At 37.5% G+C, this 20,627-nt stretch overlaps 1 pseudogene; it reads right to left on the bottom strand.

Moving 5' to 3' along the window:
* Nucleotides 1–725: 725 nt before the first annotated feature.
* Nucleotides 726–1,437, bottom strand: LOC144316689 (coiled-coil domain-containing protein 169 pseudogene; annotated as a pseudogene).
* Nucleotides 1,438–20,627: the final 19,190 nt, after the last annotated feature.

Raw genomic sequence — 20,627 nt, 5'->3', positions numbered from 1 at the left:
AGCAAAGACACAATATACCAATATACTCATGAGATGCAGCTAAAGCAATGCTCAGAGGGACAATTATGGGTAAATGCCTATATTAAAAAAGAATGTTTCAAATGAGTAACTTAGTCCTTCACCTTATAAAAGCAGAAAAGAAGAAGAAAAAAAGCAAAGAAAGCATAATAAAGGAAATAATAAAGTTTATACTAGAAGCAAATGAAATACAGAATATAAAAACTTCAAGCAAATCAAAGATGAGTTCTTTAAAAAATAAAAAAAGAAAAAGAAAACAGCCTATATCTAGCTAGACTGACTGAAAGACAGAAGACTCAGTTACTAAAATCAGAAATGAGAGGACATCACTACTAACTGTACAGAAATAAGAAGGATTACCATGAGAATTCTGTGAATGAATGTATGCCAATAAATTAGATAGCCTAGATGAAATGGACAATTTCTTAGAAAAATGCAAATTGCTGAAACTGACTCAAAAAGAAATAGAAATCTGAGTATGCATATAACAATGGAGAAACTGAATAAGTAATGTTAACTTCTTTTTTTTTTAAAGATTTTATTTATTTATTCATGAGAGACACATAGAGAGAGGCAGAAACACAGGCAGAGGGAGAAGCAGGCTCCATGCAGGGTGTCCGAGGTGGGACTCGATCCCAGGTCTCCAGGATCAGGCCCTGGGCTGAAGGCGGCACTAAACCACTGAGCCACCCAGGCTGCCCTGAGTTTCACTTTAAAAGGATAAATGATGTGGGAGATATGAAACTGGACCATTTTCTTACACCATACACAAAAATAAATTCAAAATGGATAAAAGACCTAAATGTGAGACAGGAATCCATCAAAATCCTAGAGGAGAACACAGGCAACAACCTCTTTGACCTCGGTAGCAGAAACTTCTTGCTAGGCACATCTATTTTCATTAGATTCTCTTTCACTCTAGGCAGTTGATCCATCTGTTGCCTTTTAGAAACTTGGTATGAGTCAGAGACCTGTGACATTTCAGCTAGGTATATAGGGCACTCATTGTTGGTCTTATGGTAAGCCTTTGATTCTTGTTCCAATCTCAGTGCAGTCTTTCACTTGATTTTCAAGGGTCCTTTTCTCCCTTTCTAGATGTTTAAGCAATGTATTTAAGGATTCAACTGGCATTTGTTCATAGACACGGATAGAAGACAATCTATCTGAAGGATTTCTATGGATTTTTTCCATTTTCTCTTCTAGAGAAACTATTTGCTTTTCTAGTTGTGTCTCATAACAACCTTTCCATTCACCACCTTCATCATCAGTATTGAGTTTGGCTTCCAGTTCTGCTATCTTGTGTCTTATTTCAAGCATTGATAATTGCACTATATCCTTCAGATGGATTTCTTTCAGCAGCTCCATTTTAAGGCGGTTGGTGCTCACACCGTAGAAGTTGTCGCCTCTTCCTTCCTCCATAGTGTCAGATCAGAAACGTCCCCCCTCTTACAGGTAAGACCACAAGATCTGAAAAGCCACCCAGAACGCGGGAAGAGAGCACTGCCGCGAGCCGTCGCCATGGCTACTGACTCCATAATTTTAACTTCTCAACGAAGGAAAGCCCAGTGCAGATGGCTTCAGTGGTGAATTCTCAAGAACATTTAAGGAAAAATTAATACAATCCTTCCAAACTCTTCCAAAAAATAGAAGAGGAGAAAACAATTCCCCATTGAGGTTATTATTACCCTGATCCCCAAAACCAGACAAAGATATCATAAGAAAAGACAAGATCCTTTATAAATATAGATCCAGAAATCTTCAGCAAAATATTAGCGAACTGATTCCAACATGTCCCATGAATGTAAGATTAGTTCAACATATTAAAATTAATTAATACAATACAGCATAGTAATAGAACAAAGGATAAAAACCATAAATAATCTTAGTAGTTACAGAAACAGCGTTTGACAAATCCAACACCCTTCCATGATTAAAGAACACTAAACAAACAAGGCATGAAAAGGAATGTCCTCAAACTCCTAAAAGGCATCTAAAAAATGCCCACATTTACAAATACTTACTGATGAAAGATTGAATGCTTTCCTATGAGAGGAGGAACAAGAGAAAGATGTCTTCTCTTGCCACTTCTTTTAATTTTTATATTGAGGGTTTGGCCAGGGAAATTAGGCAAGAAAAAGAAATAATAGACTGAAAAAGATGATGAAAATCTATATCTGTTCTCAGATGACATGATGATGTGATGTTGTACACATAAAATTATAAGAAATCTGCTGAAAAAATCTTATTAAGCAAGTTTAGCAAGATTGAAGGATCTAAGATCAATATAGAAAAATCAATTGCATTTCTATACACTACCAATGAAGAATCCAAAAATGAAATTAAGAAAACAAGTCCATTTACCATAGTGTCAAAAAGAATAAAATATTTAGAAATAAATTTAACAAAGTGTAATATTTTTACACTGAAAACTATGAAACATTGTTGAAAGAAAGAAGATTTAAATAAATGGAAATACATCCCATGTTATTGTGTCAGAAGATGTAATAGTGTTAAGATGACAACACTCTCCAATTGATCTACAGGTTCATATAATGTCAGATATCTTTCTTGCATAAGTTGGCAATCTGGTTCTAAAATCCATATAAAAATGCAAGGGACCCAGAAGAGTCAAAACAATCTTGAAAAGGAAGACCAAGTTGGGGAACTCCCTTCTCAGTTTTAAAAGCCACGGTAATGAATAAAGATGGATTAGTGCTGGCATAAGAATAGACATATAGATCACCAAAAGAGATTTGAGAGTCCAAAAGCAACTCATATTTATGGTCAGTTGGTTTTCTAAAAAGGTGTCAAACCAATTCAATAGGGAATATCTTCAATGAACGGTGCCATCCATTGGATATCCAAATGCAAAATAATGAAATTGGTCTTCCTTTTCTTTAGAGAAGATAAACAAATAGCTAAAAGCACGTGAATAGATAGAAGTGCAACATCATTAGACGTTAGGAAAATGCAATTCAAAAGCATAATGAGATACCCCTTTACACACTAAAATGGCTGCAACTAAAAGAATAAGCAGTAACAAGTGTTGACGAGCACATGGAGAAATTAGAACCCCCATACACCAATGAAAGGAGTGTAAAATGAGAAAGGTACTTTGAAGAACTGTTTGGCAGTTACGGTGGATTTTTATTTTATTTAATTAGCAAATATTTCTAGAATCTCTAACACGTGCTAAACATTTGTACTAAGTGCTTGGGATACAAGATAGCTAAACTATCATCCTTAGTATTACACAATAGCTAAACTATCATCCTTACTATTACATGCTTACTATTACTGTAAACAAAAGGTTGCAATTCAGTGTGCCAAGTCTCATGCATGAGTCTTGATAGCAGAATAAAGAAAAAGTATAGCAAGGAGTTCATAATGAAAGCATGTGCCAGGAGTTTTGGATCGTGCAGAGAAGATGAGCTGTTATCCTCTAAGGCACTGAAAGCCATTGAAAGACTTTAAGTAGGGAAGTGGAAGTAGTACATCTGCCCTGTCAAGGGACCCTCATGGCAATAGTGTGGAATATGAACTAGAGGGAGACAAAAGTGGAAGTGGCCAGAAAAACAATGAAGACCCAACCTACAGCATTATCCATGGAGTGGATAAAAATATATAGATTCAAGTGACATCTCTAAATTAAAATTTAGTAGATTTAGTAATGAGTTGAATGTGTAGGGTGAGGGAAGTGAAGAGATAAATAGTAGATGGACAGCTAATTTTTTTAAAATGGCTCTGAAAAACTGCATGTATTTATGAGTATATAAATTTATTATAATTTGTCTGATAAAAAGAATGCATAGTGTATAATTTTTAAAATAATAAAATATGCAACATTCTTTCCTGTAAGTTCCATATGGCCAATTAACTCTCACAGATTGCCTTCATTAATTTTTGCTGAACTCTTATATCTTTGGGCAATCTATAGTTGCAGTCCAACAATGGTTTGACAGACGAAATTGCATCTTAATCTGCTCTTTACCTAACAAAATTATTTTCACTAAATCCGACATAAACTATTTCTCATCTCCACATAATTAATTCTCATTAAATTAAAACTTTTCAGCTTCAGCACTAGACACAACACATTTGCATTATTAACATTTTCTCCATCACTTTCTTAAGCCTGGACAACCAACAAAACAACATCAAACCCTGATTTTTAGCATTTGTCAATTTCCATGGTGAAAATGTTCTCAATATGGCTAATTTCAAGCTACCTATGTCATGTTGTTAAACAGGAAGTTGGAAGAAATGAACAATAACACCCCATTATGCAGTATTTCTTTTTTTAACTTTTTATTGGTTTTTGTTTAAATGATATTAACTTAGATTCAACTTTTAAAAATTTTTATTTAAATTTTAAATTTAAATTTATTTAAATTCAATTTAATTAACATACACTGTATTATTAGTTTCAGAGGTAGAATTTAGTGATTCATCAGTTACATACAAAACCCAGTGCTCATAAGATAGAAAACAAAACAAAAGCAAAAACAAAACACAAAACCCAGTGCTCATTACTTCAAGTGCCCTCCTTAATGCCTATCATCCAATTACCCTCCTCCTACCTCCCCTGCAGCAACCCTCAGTTTGTTTCCCATAGTTAAAAGTCTCTTATGATTTGCCTCCCTCCCTGTTTTCATCTTATTTTATTTTTCCTTCCCTTCCCATAAGTTCATCTGTTTTGCTTCTTAAATTTCATGTATAAGTGAAATTTGGTATTTGTCTTTTTATGGCTAAGTAATATTCCATTGTATACATATCCATCTTCTCTGTTGATGGACATCTGGGCTCTTTCCATGTTTTTGGCTATTGTGGACATTGCTGCTATAAACATAGGCAGATACAATATAAACTCAAGAGCATAAGAAATAGTAAAACCATTAGGAAATGGTGATTTTCAAGTATTTATTACCTTTTGTTTTAGCATAATTTATTAAACTATAATTTTATATAGTTAAAATTTTAATGATGGCTGTGTTTTAAGAACTGACTTTCAAAATTCTCAATATGTAAATATTGGTTCATGTGAGTTGGTATAAGCTGGCTCCACACACCATTGTTGCCAAGTATTCTGGCTTGAATGACAGCTAAAAATTGAAGATGAAAGGTATACACTTTGGATTTGATATAAATATAGCATCACAAAATTAATCTTTTTTTAATATCCATGCCAATATTAGATTCAGCTCATATATCAATACTACCAATAATAAAAACTACTGGCTTAAATAAGATAAAAGGTTATTTCTCTTTAAGGTAAAAGAATCCAGAGGGAGACTGCCTACGCTGGAACATTGCCTACATTGTTATAAAGCCCAAGTTCCTTCCGTCTTTGTGCTTTACCACCTCATTGTTCAAGATGGTTACCTGAGCTCCAGTTATATTTACTTTCTAGCCAACATGAAGGAGGAAAGAGGTGAAGGAAAGACAAGTTCTTCTAATTAAGACACTTCTAGAAGGAAGAATAAATGGTTCCATTTATTTATTAATTTTAAAGATTGATTTATTTTGGAGAGAGAGAGCATACACAGGGAGGAGGGGCATAGGGAGAGGGAGGGAGAAAGAATCCTAAGCAGACTCCCCATTGAGCATGGAACCTGACCCGGCCTGATCCCAGGACGCCGAGATCATGACCTGAGTCAAAACCAAGAGTCTGACACTCAACCGACCGAGCCATTCAGGTACCCAAAAATGTTTCCATTTAAATATCACTGGCTAAAACATAGTCATATGATTCATAGAAATATAGTGTAGATTCGTGAAAGATTAGCAAAGATAGTCTTTTATGTGGATGGCAATGCCTTGCTATGTATTAAGTTTCACATTTCTAAGGCTCATGTGTCCAAAAATTAACAGATGAGTGAACATTAGGAAGCATCTTACAGTCTCTACCTCAAAGTCTTAGGCCTAAGGCTCCATTTTTTTTTCACTTTGGCTTAAGCCAGTGCCAATGGAAAGAAAATACACTATATCTTAAAATAGCCCAATCCATTCAGAGAACAACATTTTAGCCACTAAAGTGTGTTCTGCTCTAGTCCAACCTGGTCTGCCATCATCCGACCTGGCATGGGCTGTGCCCTAAATAGGCTGGAGACATTTTCTCCTCATTATCACCTTGTTAAGCAACCCCCTGCCTCTGAGGCATGTTCTGGGATCTTAACGAGGTGATAATGAGGAGAAAAATGATGTGGCAGTCTTGGTCTGGTCTAGTCTTCATAGTCCAGAGGAGACCTAAGCTTTAATTAAAAATACTTTGCTTTGATAGAAAACTTTCAGAAGACATATATTCTTGATGTGCCTGAATAGAAGGAAGCATGGAGAAATGTGTATTTCTATTACCATATATCTAGGAGATGTCTTTCTCTCACTACTCCAACAAAGAGAGGTACACTCCTTAAAAGAAATAAGTTACAAGAAAAGGCACAAGATTAAGGGTAAGAAAAGTCAGGGGAGAAAACAGACTTGAAGAAACATAAGTCCAGGTGATCTACATCTTACAGATAGAACATTTAGATTTTTCCTCCATTTTCATCTGACCATTTGGTGCTCTTTGGGCCTGCTCCATATAGAAAAGTGTTTTATTATATCTATATGTTTGGTCCATTTCACTTCAAATCATACAAACCAGATAGTTCATTCAAACTGTGAAGGGTTTACATGATATTATTTGAGGAACATACTTCACAATGATTAATTTGGAAGGCTTTCTTTCTTTAAAATGTAATTCTGGTTTGTTTACTAAAATAAAGGATAGCTTCTTTATTGCCTACAAATAATTTTAAAATCAACCCACTTCATCAACATTAAAGATAGTCACTGATCACTTCGGATTGTTGGGGATATATATCAAAGAATGCCTGCATTTAAGTTGTCTTTATTAAAAGGTCAAAATACTCTCCTAACCTTTAGATGTTCTCCAGTTATCTCAATGAGACAATTTAAGGAAAGAAAGAAAGAAAATTTATAGCGCCATGTTACATATGGTGACACGGAGCACTCCTCTACATGAAGTAAAGTGTTGGATCACAGCCCAGAAGACCCATCAGCACTGTTTCCCAGTGGCTGTCTATCTTCATGACAAATTCTGACCACCCAACAGTCCATTTGGCCGTGGTGAACACAGGGGAAGAAGAGAAATGGCCAAAACCCACCATGCTGACACACAATCATGCCACAGTCCATTTGTTCATTTGTGCTTAAGTCTGAAGCAAATGGAGTCAAAGGGACTTTCCCAAGGCTGATTCCTCAGAAATGATAGATTCGCTTCTCAACCTATTTGGCCACATCACACAGCTGATTAAACTATTCCACAGAAAATCCTATTTTATTATTAGAAAATCAGTATACCTTTATTTGATTTTATTATCTGGTCTGTCCCTTGGTAACCCATCAGGGTCATGATCAATCACTTCACACATTCTCGTCAAGATGAAAAAATTTCCAGGACAGTATTTTTTTAAATCTAAACTAAGCTATTTATCAATAAGAAACTTCCAAGATTGTTAATGCATGAAATGTTTTGTTAACATCTGATCTTGATTTCTTCTATTAACTTCATTTCCAGTTTTCTAAAACTTAAGAAAGAGGAGTTCTATGGCTTTGTTTTCATTGGCATGTGGAAGTTGAAGATCACTTCTGAATAAGCATATTCAACTCTCTCTTTATTCATGGAATAAATACAGGAGCAAGGATCATTCTAAGTAGTACATGATCAAGGAAATATTTATGTCTTTTTTAATAATTAGAATTTTCTTGTGAAGAATTTTATCCCCTGACCTTTCATCAGCTGGTCATGAAAAAAAAGTATAAAAATCACAATCTGGGTGGCAAAGAGAAAGCTTAATCATCTCCCCCAACATAATACACATTGCTAATGAGTGAACCTCAATGGAAAACTGATTTCTCTAAATATGTTTTATACCTTAAAGCCAAATTGTTTTCTCTTTTTAACGAGTGTAAAACAGATTGGACAGACACAAAATCAATATGAATAGGATTTTGTTTGAGTCCAGAGAAACAGACTGTTTTTTCTGAAAATCATTCCTATAAAGAAGAATAAATTTAATATCATTTCTCATCATACAGAAAGTGACAATTTAATTAAAGCAAATATCCAGACTTTTATATAGCTGATTACCCAGAAGCCAGGATCTACACTAACAGATTAGAGCACTGTAGAAGTTTCTCTGGATGAAATGAATGAATTTCATTGAATACCTAATAGGCTATATTGTTGTTTAAATGATTGGGATTGAACTAATATCCCCATCACCTGGTATTGTGACATTCTGCACTAACATTAGTCTTTCACCATCAGCTACGGCAAGAAAGAGGAAGTGTAAATGGTACCAGAGATGGATGTCAGGAGACTGGAGTCCTAGTCCTAAGTCTGCCACCAAAGAGATGTGTGGCCCTAGGCAAATTACTTCACCTCCCTTGGCCTAAGAATCCTCAGCTATAAAATGTGAAAGTTGCACTAAATGACTTTTAAAGTCACTTCTAGGCATGGGTTAATGCCTAGGAGGAGAAAATGGGGGAAGAGATTCCCTAAAGGAAAATTCTCCAGATTTTACAATATAACGGGGCCCAGAGTCATCCTCTCCGTTTGCTCTAATTACATCCTCTCTTTCCCACACACTCCCCTGCACACCATTAGGAAATAAAAGGACCAAGATGGAAACTGTCCTATTGCATGCTAAAGCAGATCTGCCAGTGGTGAAGCACTGGGTTAAATGGACCCTTCACCCATGATATCAGATTATATTTTAATTAGATGTCAAGCTCTGAGACCACAAAGCCAAAATGATAAAGAGCAGGCTATTCACTGTCCCAATTATGGAGTTCCAAGTATCTCTTAATTTATGTACTGATAATCTCCTGGTAATTCTCTGGGTGCTGCCACCGTGTAAACATTCCAGTTTTTCTCCTGCTTTGCCTGAATTTGTTCTCTGGCCATCACGCAGCCTTCCCATTGTGCTCAGCCCAACTCATTTGGAGCAACCGCCTTACCTCACAGCCAAACCTCCGGCCTCAGCTGGGGCGAGGGGAGTGGGCGACAGCTCATCTGCAGCAGGGCCTTTGGTGGAAGTGTGGCCAATTAGTCACACGTTTGGTGTTCTAATTAGGCGAGGCTGGGACTTTGGAAAATGTGCTGTTGATTTAGGTACTTCCTCAAACAATGCTAAATTGTGTTATGTGAAATTCAATTAGTCTTTTTCTAAACGTTTCCACATCTGTTCTTCTTTAAGCATAAAGTGATGAGGAGAGAAAGAGAAGTGAAAAGCCAGAGTCTCCACTGGTGAAATATGTTAGGCCTTAGGGACCAGCCCTTTTCCCAGCTTTTGACCCTGAACAGTGATATACAGGAAGGAACAAAGTTGGAGAGCTATCATGGTGAAGCCCTTTTAAATAAATCATTATAGAAGAAATACTGCAACTGCGCGGGAATGTAATCTCGTATGATGGCCATAAACTCAGCTTTGTTTGAAAATGGATGGCATGGGGGAGGAACCATTAAGAAGTAAATGATTATAAATTCTGTCTTAAAGGTAGTATTTGCGGTCACTCTGATTATATTTTTAAAAAGAGTCTTTAAAAGAAATCCTTTCATTTAATATTTCATGTCTAGGTCCAGTGTAATGAGTGTTTGTCTCCTATCTATTGAAATTTTCCATATAAAATTGAGAACAGCCCGAGATCCCAAAACACTTGAGGATTAAAAGAAAAAAAGAAAGGAAGAGGAGGAGAAGGCAAAGGAGTAGGAGGAGGAGGAGAGGGAAAAGATTCCACTTGCCCTGAAATGTTCCCTAGTTTCCATTTGAGCTGCTATTGTCAGTCACAAGATGGCATGTTGCTTTGATCTTTTGAGTTTGGTGTCAAGCTGCTCCAACCCTGACTCCCTAGTTCTCCAATTTTCTAGAGACCTCTGTTATTGCTTTTATTGCTTCGCGGCATCTCTTAAGTCCAGCACCCCCAGCAGCACATCTGATACCAGGTCGATCCTGTGGTGGATCACACTCGCCATGTCCACCAGCTTGGCCAAGAGGCCAGATGGCAATATCTTTTACCAAAGTGGCATGGCTCGAAACCGCAGGCGTCCAAAGATGAAGGTGTACATGCATTTGATCCTTGTTTCTGTTATCACCTTTTCAGTGACTAACATTTCAAAACCTTATCTATGGCTGGCAGGCCATGTTTCAGTTTTGTCAAGCCCCGGATATAGATTGTGTGGTTTTCTGATGATATATCTCCATAAGATTTGTGGAATGCTAAAGATGGAGTTGTCAACACTACTTTATGGCACCTCGGTGCATGTCAGAAAATGAAAATATTTTCAGAAGTGATAGCATTATTTGACTGATGACATGCTCTTGTAAGACAGAGACTTATTTAAATAAGAAAATTTCAAGAAAAGAAACTAAAATATGGCATTCATTACCAGTAAGCAAAGTGATTTATCTGGTGTCTAGCTCTCACAAACAAGAGAAAGGAAGATTTAAAGAATTAGATGATAACACTTTTAAGACTGGGTTTTTATTTTTCACCAACTAAAAAGCACCCTGAAGTTGATGACTGTATTTAAATTTAAATTTAAATTTCCATTCACAATAGGCATTATGCTTCTCTGAAAATAAACAACAGATATTTCCAGAATAAAATGAGCCAAAGAAACAAAGGAAAGATGTAAACAACTTAATACATTTAAAATAAAAAGTAATTTCTATGGTATTCAGAGGTTATAATTCCATGTAATAGAGGTTTATTAATATTTTGACCTGTACAACCAGTATTGAATGGAAATTTTGCTCTAATTTCTCAATTTATCTTTACCTGCTTTGTTCATGACTTAGTGACATTGGATTAACTATGAGATTAGCTCCTCAGAGCAACAGGTTTTGAGTTTTAAAAGCTCTTTGTTAAAAAAAAATTAGATAACTTTCAGTCGAATGCATATAAAAGAGGACTTTTAAGTCACTGGCTTTAAGCCCAAGAAGCAAGCCTTGTCTTTTTTTACGTAAAGGCTTGATCCGATAATCCATCATTGCTGAATTGATGCTCTTCTCGTAGTATTTACTTATTTGTTTGTTTGAGTGTAGTTGACATGCAATGTTACTTTAGTTTCAGGTGTACAACTCAGTGATTTGACAAGTTTATACATTATGCTGTGTTCCCCACAAGTAGAGCTACCTCCTATCTCATCACATCGCTATTACAATATCACTGTCCGTACCCTTCAAGCTCTGCTTTTTCTTCCCATGACTTAGCTGTTCCATAACTGGAGGCCTCTGAACCTGTGCGCTGTGGCTAGTCTGAATAACATCTTGTTTCCTATTAGCCCTCTTCAGATAGCAATCCTAGAGCTATTGGTTAACAAAAACACATCACTCATCCATCCCATCTTCTGGGAGCAAGTGTGCTATGACTTGCAGTTGTCAAGAACACAGATTCAAAATCATTCTTGCCTCTGAAGTGCCAATCTTGGGGAAAATGTCATTTTAATGTTCTGTACTAACTTCACATACCAGAAATCAAGTGTATAAAATTGTTTTTTGTTGGTTATTAGTTTAAACCCAAATTAAACTCCCTAATTATAGCATGACCCCAGGGAGAGAAGGGACCCAGGCCTGTAGGGATTGCCCCTTCCAGACTACCCCCTTGCCTTCAAAAAGCTGTGCTTGGTTAACTGATGGGCATCCTTGATCCCCTTATTTTCAGAGTGGCCTTCAGAGGCAGTTTTCAATGCATCCCACATGTGTTTGCCTCTTGCTGGCTCTGAGCTAGCCTTGTGCTAGGCCAGGCCTGGCTCAGGGGTTATCTTTTATTTGGATAGACAAGATGTCATGTTTTGTTCTCCTTGTTCCCAGACCCTTTAATGGAAGTATCCTTAATGATACTAAGGAACAGTATATGTAGCTTTATGCCATTTACAAACAATATCTTGAAACCAATCATTCTAATTTTAACATTTGAAGTCTTTTCTACTGCTCTCCTAAATTTTGTTGTTGTTGTTGCTGTTGTTATTTAAATGGTCACTTTTTTTTTTTTCTGACCTATTGGCTCCTTTCGGAGAGTGAACTCTTGAGAGTACTCTCCATACGTTTCTATTCTGTTGTGTCACAATTTACTTAACATGTGTATCTATTGATTTGTTTTGACTGATGATCCTAAGTGCCACTGAGTTTGTGTCATAGAATCATGGCCACAAATACCACATCTCCAGAGGCAAAAGCCCCCTCAGAATTGGATCCCAGGGCAGCCCCAGTGGCGCAGCAGTTTAGCGCCGCCTGCAGCCCAGGGTGTGATCCTGGAGTCCCACCTCAGGCTCCCTGCATGGAGCCTGCTTCTCCGTCTGCCTGTGTCTCTGCCTCTCTCTCTCTGTGTATGTCTCATGAATAAATAAATAAAATCTTAAAAAAAAATTGGATCCCAGACCCCAAACACCCCTCTCTTCCTTCATCATCTATCATTAGGCTGGTGCTACCAATGATTTTCATGGGGTGTGGGATGGCAGCAGAAAGGTGAGAGGAGGACTGACTCACCTAGACACACTCTGAAAGGAACCAACTAATAAAATTAAAATAAAGGCAGCCCTAGGGATGGAAAGGTGTATTGGTGGATTAAGAAAAAGTAATTCATCTAGAAAGACTGAAACATAAACACGAGACTTAGACTGTCAAATAAAACACAAGAAGAGAGAAGCACTCACACCACAGAATTAAGTCCTGGGCTGTGATGGATGGATAAGATGTGAATGAAAGGAGTGGACTAAGGAGGATATTTCTAGGCCTTTCCAGTAGAGAGACTGACATGAGCTAAGGCAAGGAGGAAGTAATGGAAACAGCTGTCCTCTCGCCTGTTTTCTCCTTCTCTGCATCCTTGGCTGCTTCCTCTTTCTCTTCCTGACTTTCAAAGGCTCAATCTTCAGACTTCTTCTCTACTATACACACCCTCACACTCTCTGTGATGCCATTCAGTTCCACTGACTTAAATACCATTTGAATAGTGATGATTCCCCAATTTTCATCTCTTACCCAGGGTGCTCTCCTGGCTTCGATAGCCACCTGCTTATTAAAAATCTTTGCATGTCAAGTAGCATGTCCAAGCTATGCAAGATATGCCCCAAATTGAATTTTTGATTTCCCAGCTCTTGCCTCTAAAATCTGCTCCCCAAATCATTTAATGAAAATTCTATTCTTTTAGTTGCCCATATAAAAAAAATCTTAGAATTGTCCCTAACTTCTCTTTTTCCTCTGTTACTGTACATCTATTGAACTCATCAGCAATCCCTCCCACTCCTCTTTCTCTATCCAGAATCTGACTACTTCTCATTATCCCTACTGCCACTATCCCAGGCCAAAGTGTCATCACTTCTCACAGGGATGATTGCAATAACCTCCTAACTGGTCTCTTTAATTTTACTCTTCACCTTCTTACAGACTACTTTCACTACCCTGGACCAGGGTGTTCCTCTTAGAATATTAGGTCATGTTCCTTTTTGTTCAAACCCTCTCATGGCTTCTTATTTCTCTTATCAGAAAAACCAAAGTCCTTACTATGGCTCACTAATTTCTACCTGAGCTCAGCCTCCAATCATTCTTCACTCATCTCCTATCACTACCTCCATGTTCATTCTACCCTCACCACATTGACCTCCTTGTTCTCATTAAATACACCAAGCACATCCCCAAGGCAAGGTCTTGGCACATGCTATTCCTTCGTCACCTGTCTATTCACATGGCCTGCCACCTAGCTTCCCTCTGGTCTCTGCTCAAGTGTCACCTCATCAGAGACTTCCACGACCCTTCATCTCCATCCCATGCAAAATACCTCCCTGATATCTATCTCCCTTAGTGCTTTATTTATTTTCATAGCCTTTATCACCACCCGTCCCATTACAAATTTATTTGCTTGGCTATTGTCTGTCTGTCTCCACTAGAGTATAAACTCCTTAAGATTATGAACTTCACCTATATTGTTCAGAGAAATAATCCTTAATGTCTGGAATAGAATGCCTGGACCATAGTGGGTGCTTAATAACTGTTGAATGAATGAACAAATAAATAAACAAATCAGTGAATAGACTGATTTTTAGGTAGACAAAGAATTTGCATGGAAAGTGCGGGGTCATTGTGTTAGAAAGTCAGCATGGACTCAGACGGTAAGGAACCTTTGATGTTAGAGGGAAGAGTATGGATTTTATTATGTAAGGAAAGTGTAGCCATTAAAACTTTTTGAGCGGGAGTCTACATGATGAATATAATATTTGGAAATAAGCAATCTGGTGATAACCCTCTAGGATGGATTCTAAAGTTGATTAAAGATGGTCTTAGTAATCCTGTCTTTAGCCCCCATGACTAAGGGTATAAATGTAGCCCTTTGATGAAACTAATTATAAGTTAAAATGTACTTATCATTTCAAAGAACCATACTTTTTAAAGCAGGAGTAAGAATCTCTAAGTCATTGAAATCATACTAAGGACTAGACTGTAGGTTGGGCAGCAACTACTTGGCAACTGATATCCAGTGTGAAATGTAAAAAAATCTCATTTATCCAGAGAGCTTGCCTCCCCAAAGTTCAAAAGAGCTATATTTCTAGAAACTAAAGAACCTACTTTCTAATTTCTTTTTGTGCTTTTGTCTTGGGTTCAGTTGGATGGCATTCCTCACTTGTGCTCAGTTGAGCAGCCAAAGGTTTCTGGAACAAAAGATGTGACCCTCAGGAGAAGAGGAGTGGAATGAATGAACAGTGATGAGAACCCTCCTAAGGGAGGTTTCATCAGGCTGTCAGCTCTACTAAATATAGTCAAGAGAGCTATGGCTCTCGGGGTCCCACAATCCTAGAGCAAAAAAAAAAAAAAAAAAGTAATGACAGGAAAGTAGACTTCAGGGATTTCCCTGACATTCCCCCTAGTGTTTCCATATTTTACTAAAGTGACAGATTTATCCTTGTAAGGTGCTCACTTCTTAAACTTTACCCCAAGAATCTAAGATTTATCCATTTTCATCTCCAGACATTAAATGTCTGCTTTCTTAATTTAACTTCTTGAAGATCTATAATTTCTCCAATGTGGGAGTAACCCACTTTCCTCCTATATTGGCTTTGAATAGTGGGTGAACGAGTTGAGACAATTTGGTGGATTTCTCCCCTATATTAGAAAAATGTTCTCATTTGAAAGAAAGGAATCTTGAGTAAGTATGAGTATATGGGGATTTTAATGACCATATTATTTAAATTTTTATAGGATCAGAAAACCTAAATGCCTCTTTGTGTCCTCAGTAGAGAAAATTCAAAAGCTTCCATTTTATCTAAGGCCTAAAGGTCCACAATGCTGCTCTAATGTGTTGTAGCGAATGATGTCTTCTCACTGAAGCTCCTTGTGGTCTCCAAGCCCATCATTAGTGACTCTGAGCTGACTCACAGAGTTAGCAGGTCCACCCATCTGTGACTACAAAACATTTGGAAAATGTCTGGGAACACGACTATCATTAATCCCTTATGAAACAACTTTCAATATGAATGATGCAAAATATTATTATGAAAGGTAAAGGATCATATGAGCTACACAAAATATGTGTGAATGGGTATAGGCATTGTCATGCTTAAAAAATCTTTGTCCTTAACAGTTTGGAATGTGGAAAAATCTAGGATGATCTAAAAATAAAATGGTCATGAGATATATGAGCCTTCAACCACAGAATCCCAAACAGATTTTTAATTCTTATGACCTAATTCCAGCCCGCTGCCTTTGTCAGCACAACATTGTTCCACCCCTGCTTAGAAAGCAGGGCTCAGGAGGAAGGTGTATTTTATCTTGATTTCAGAGGGCACTGGTCATGGAGAGAAACCAGATTTAACAGTAGATGGTCAGAGATGAAACTATGAATTTTTCAACACAATTAAGTTAGGATTCTCAGTTGCCTATCTGTAAAAGAGAGATGTGATAATAATGCTTGGCCTACTTCTAGCAACAGGATTGTTAGGATTTCCAAACAAAATAATGTGTGTGAAAGGGGATTATCAATTATAAAAGCACTATGCAAAAATGGCCATGCTTTCTGTAGATGATGGTTATATTTGGTTTAGATTAATTTACTTTTGCAGGGATAAACCAACCTTTACATGAGAAGCCTGTACAAAAGGCTCATGGTTTCAGAAGGAAACGAATGCCTTGGATCCCCTGACAGCTCTCCCTGGAACATCAGTTATATCCCCAGCCCACCCTAGAGTTCAAGGGAGGAGATCTGTAGACTATACTTACACTGCCTTAATTAAGGAACTAACTAAGCAAATATTTATGTGCCTTCTCTGTGCTGACAATGAATCAGATGCTAGGATATAATAATGAACAAAACAGAAATGGCCCCTGACCTCTAGAACTTGCATTTGAGTGAAGGAGAGAGACAATAATCACATGATCCTCTAAAATTGCAACCGTGCTTCAGTGCAAAGCAGAAGGACATGGCATAGCATGTATGTAGGGAGATTTGTCCCAGTCAGGCAGGTCTGGAAGGCTTCCCTGAGGAAGGGACCATTTGGCTGAGATCTGAAGAATGAATGGGAGATGACAGGGTGGAGAGGAAGAATAGAGGCTGTCTTCTTTCTGAAAAAGGGAGCTCAGCTCATTCAAAAACTTTTAGATTGCACAGTAAGAAATTGCTGATGTTCAATTGTTTTCAACTTATAGAAGAGGCATTTCATGTAGTTAAACTTAACAAAAGCATGCTAAGGTGGCCAGAGGACAGAAAGCAAGAGTAGGCTTGGCTCAGGATGATGCTGGGGACATAGGGAGTGGCCGCTGACAGAAGGTTTTAATGCTCTTGGTCTTGATCCCAGCAGCAGAGGGAAGCCTCTGAAGATCTGCACTTGGTGAAGATAACTCTGGCTGTTGTGTGAACAGCAGGGGTTACTTGTATCAAATAGGAAAGAACTGCTGGTGGCTTAAAGCCTTCCTACTGAAAAAAGATGTCTGTAGACCAAGAGCATGGGCATCACCTAGGAGCCTGTTAGAAATGCAGACCTGCTAAATCAGAATCTGCATTACAATAAGTTCCCCGGGTGGTTCATTCATATGCATAATAAAGTTCTGTCTTGGACTACACTGGAAGTGGATAGATGGGAATGGGTTCAAGAAATATTTAGAGGGTAAAGGCATACATACTGGTGATAGATTGGATCTGAAGAAGCAGTAAGAGGAAATAAAGGCATGAGATGACTCCTAAATTTCTTGACTTGCACAACGGAATGAAAAGGAGAACTTTCTCTAAGATCTGTACCCTGTACAAGGCCAGCTTTAGAGGAAATGGTCACGAGTTGAATATTGGGCTTGCTGAGGTTGAAATAATTTTAAAGTATTCAAGTGCAGAAGTTGATGCAGCCATTGGATACATGAGTTGTAAGTTTTGAGGAGAAAGACCAGCTAGAATTATAAATTTCAGTTCATGCATAGGAGCGAAAGTCAGGAATGAAAGAAGTAGAAGAACATCTAAATTAGAGGCACTGGTGAGAAGTTCCCTGAGACAAGACAGGACATCCTCGAATCAAGGAATCTCAGACAGGCTTGGAGTAGAGTACAGGGATGACATGATGAGCAATGAAGCAGAAAGGTGGAGGAGAGGGGACAGATCCTGCTGGGCCCCACAGGTATTCTTAAAGATTTAGGAGATTAGCCAAACACTGATGAGAACACTGATATGGATCATACAATAAGATTTATTTTCAAAGGATTATCAAGGCTGTTTGTTGACTAGAAAAAGGAGTAGAGGAGCCATTTGTTGTCTTCTGGAAGAAGAATCTATGCACTCAGGCACTTGATGCTTTAGGAACTTCTGTTGACTTCCGAGCCATGACCTCTCCATTTACCCAGTTCCACTGCTACTGCCCATATCACTTATCTTCAGCGAAAGGAGAAGAGAAATATTTCCCATTAATGTTGCCCTCCATTTTTATATCACAAAATAGCACTACCTCTGTCCTAAGATTCACACAGAAATTCTATGAAATGAAAGAAAACTTTGATTTCACATGGCAACCCTTTCAGAATATTATCTGGTCTATCTATGATGCTCAAGATTTAACTTTTCAAAGTAAATATTTAAGAGTATAATTTAAAAATAAAATATATAAAAATATATAAAGTGGACTTTGATTTTTTTTGTTATGAAAACACAACTTTCAATATTTACTCTAAAAGAATAGTTCTATTAAACCCAAATATCTGGGGATTTAAAAAGTAATAACAAAATGTGTAACAGTCTTTAACTCAAACAGTTTTAGGTTTAATTGGACAAACTCTTCAGTCAAATGTCAATCATAGAATAATCTAATCTACCACGTATGGACCTACAACACAGACCAACTGTAACAGTCGGTAATTTATGCCTCTCACATATCAGCATCACCCCATTCTTTCCAGCAACCAAAATTGTTTGAAATACAAACTCTTCCAAACTACTTTTATCTGTGTTTCCCAATTTCATCAACTCTGGTTTTCCTTACCTGAAAATGAAATCTGGCTGTTTGAATCCAGAACACAGACCTCTACAGGCACACTGAATCACTTATTCAAGTTGGTATTTGATTTTATACAAAATACAAGGAAACGTGCAGAAAAGGGAACAACACAAGCCTTCTGAAATATTTACTGAGGATTGGAGGCAATCCCTAATAAGATACAATTTCCTTCTCAACAGGTCCTTTATTACTTATTCCACTAGAATGTAAGGAAGTACCTTCTGTGCTTGGCACACTGTACCTCAGGAGCAGCCCAGCCACCTGACACAGAAATGTGCAAATGGTAAAACCTGCGTGCGGAACAGAATAGTTATGGGCTCAGATTCTGGAGCTGAAATGCCTGGGTTTGAATTCAGACTCCAACATTTATGAACTGTAAAACCTTGTGCAAAATATTTACCTTCTATCTCAGTTTCCCCGTATGCAAAATGAGGAAATACAGAGTTCATCAACTGTTTAGAAGAGTAACTGGTGCGATGTAAGTGCTTGTTAAATAAAGGCTTTACTTTTTATCTGTTCAAATAACCACAGATTTTCAAAAGGCAGCATTAATGATTCTTGAGATAAAACTTCTTTTCCATTACCAGAGGGCCTTCCCTACCACCATCCTCATAAAGGGGTAGATGAAGACATGAGAAGTTTCTACAATCTCAACAAGACTAGAAAGCACCACCCCTGAACTCCAGGAAAGGTTCCAGAGGAAATTTGGCCAATCTGAGTACAGGTTGGCACTTAGATCCACTAATTTCAGTCTTTTCTCAAATATAGAGTAACAGAGATGTCTGTATGTTCCCATTTTCTAGATCTGCAGCAGTTTACTCTATGGCTTTAAAGTTTCCGTTAAAATGAAGGCCAAATCATTCTGATGGTATATGGTACCATACCCATATAACTCTCTTTATTTAGATGCCACCAATACATAACTGCACATACAACTTTCCCTGCCAGCAGTATTTGTACAGTGTATAGTAATTTTGAAAACAACTTTCCTGCCAGGGCTACCACAATGTCCCATTTATGTTCAACTCAAGCCTGGGAAAGGAATATGGTAAGGATTTGTGCCAAAAGTAGCTGGATGTGACTTGAGTCAGCCTCCTTTTGTGATCTTTTTTCGAAGATTATATGTCAGTGTTTCTCCTAAACCTACTCAAGCAAATTCCCTTTTCTTGTAGGGCCACGCCTTCTTCTGGTGGAAATAGTGTTATATGGTAAATTGTTCATGTTTGGTGTTATTTTTGAAGTAAAATGACCCTAAAGATGACTGCATTTACTGCAAAAAAATTGTATGATTGGCATATAAAGGAAGATTTCAATATATAAGAAACAATAATTTCTTGCTCCACAATGATGAGGTGCCCTGCCAAGTTCAAAAACTGAATTATTTAGAAAGCATTTGGAAATATTTTCTAACTATCCATTAGCAAAATCTCAGGAATAACAATTTGTTCTATCCACGAAGCCATAAGTAACTTTAGGGATCTTGGAGGAACTCCTTCAAACTCAAATTTAAACATTTAAGAAGTAACATGTCAGTTTTCAATGTAATATCAAATATGTTCCAAACTCACTCACTCGATCAGTTTAGTCTGGGACTGTTCACAGTATTCACTTGGGTTTTTCAGTTTGCTTTGTTTTCATGGTTTGTGTCTTATCTCTAATCTAGTCTCTAACTACCTTTCAAACATTTTTTTTTAATATTTACAAAATGAAGGCCAAATCTATACTGGCAAATTGAAGTTGAAAAGTAAGGGCACTTTGAGGACAAGTTCAAAGGAAAGTTATTTTTCTAGTTACTAGCTTTCTTGAATCATTGACAAGTATTCTCTGATTATCTAAGTCCTCAACTTTTTGTTCATGTTTGACCCAGACTTCATGAGGTAGACCTGTCCTAAATCCTGAGACACAAATAATAAACCCTATCTCATTTAAAATTTCTTATACTGGGCAGCCTGGGTGGCTCAGCGGTTTAGCACCACCTTCAGCCCAGGGCGTGATCCTGGAAACCTGGGATCGAGTCCCATGTCAGATTCCCTGCATGGAGCCTGCTTCTCCCTCTTCCTGTATCTCTGCCTCTCTTTCTCTC

The sequence above is a fragment of the Canis aureus genome, chromosome 7 (assembly GCF_053574225.1).
Source record: "Canis aureus isolate CA01 chromosome 7, VMU_Caureus_v.1.0, whole genome shotgun sequence".
Classification (NCBI taxonomy): domain Eukaryota; kingdom Metazoa; phylum Chordata; class Mammalia; order Carnivora; family Canidae; genus Canis; species Canis aureus.
This window is presented reverse-complemented; position numbering and strand designations above follow the sequence as displayed.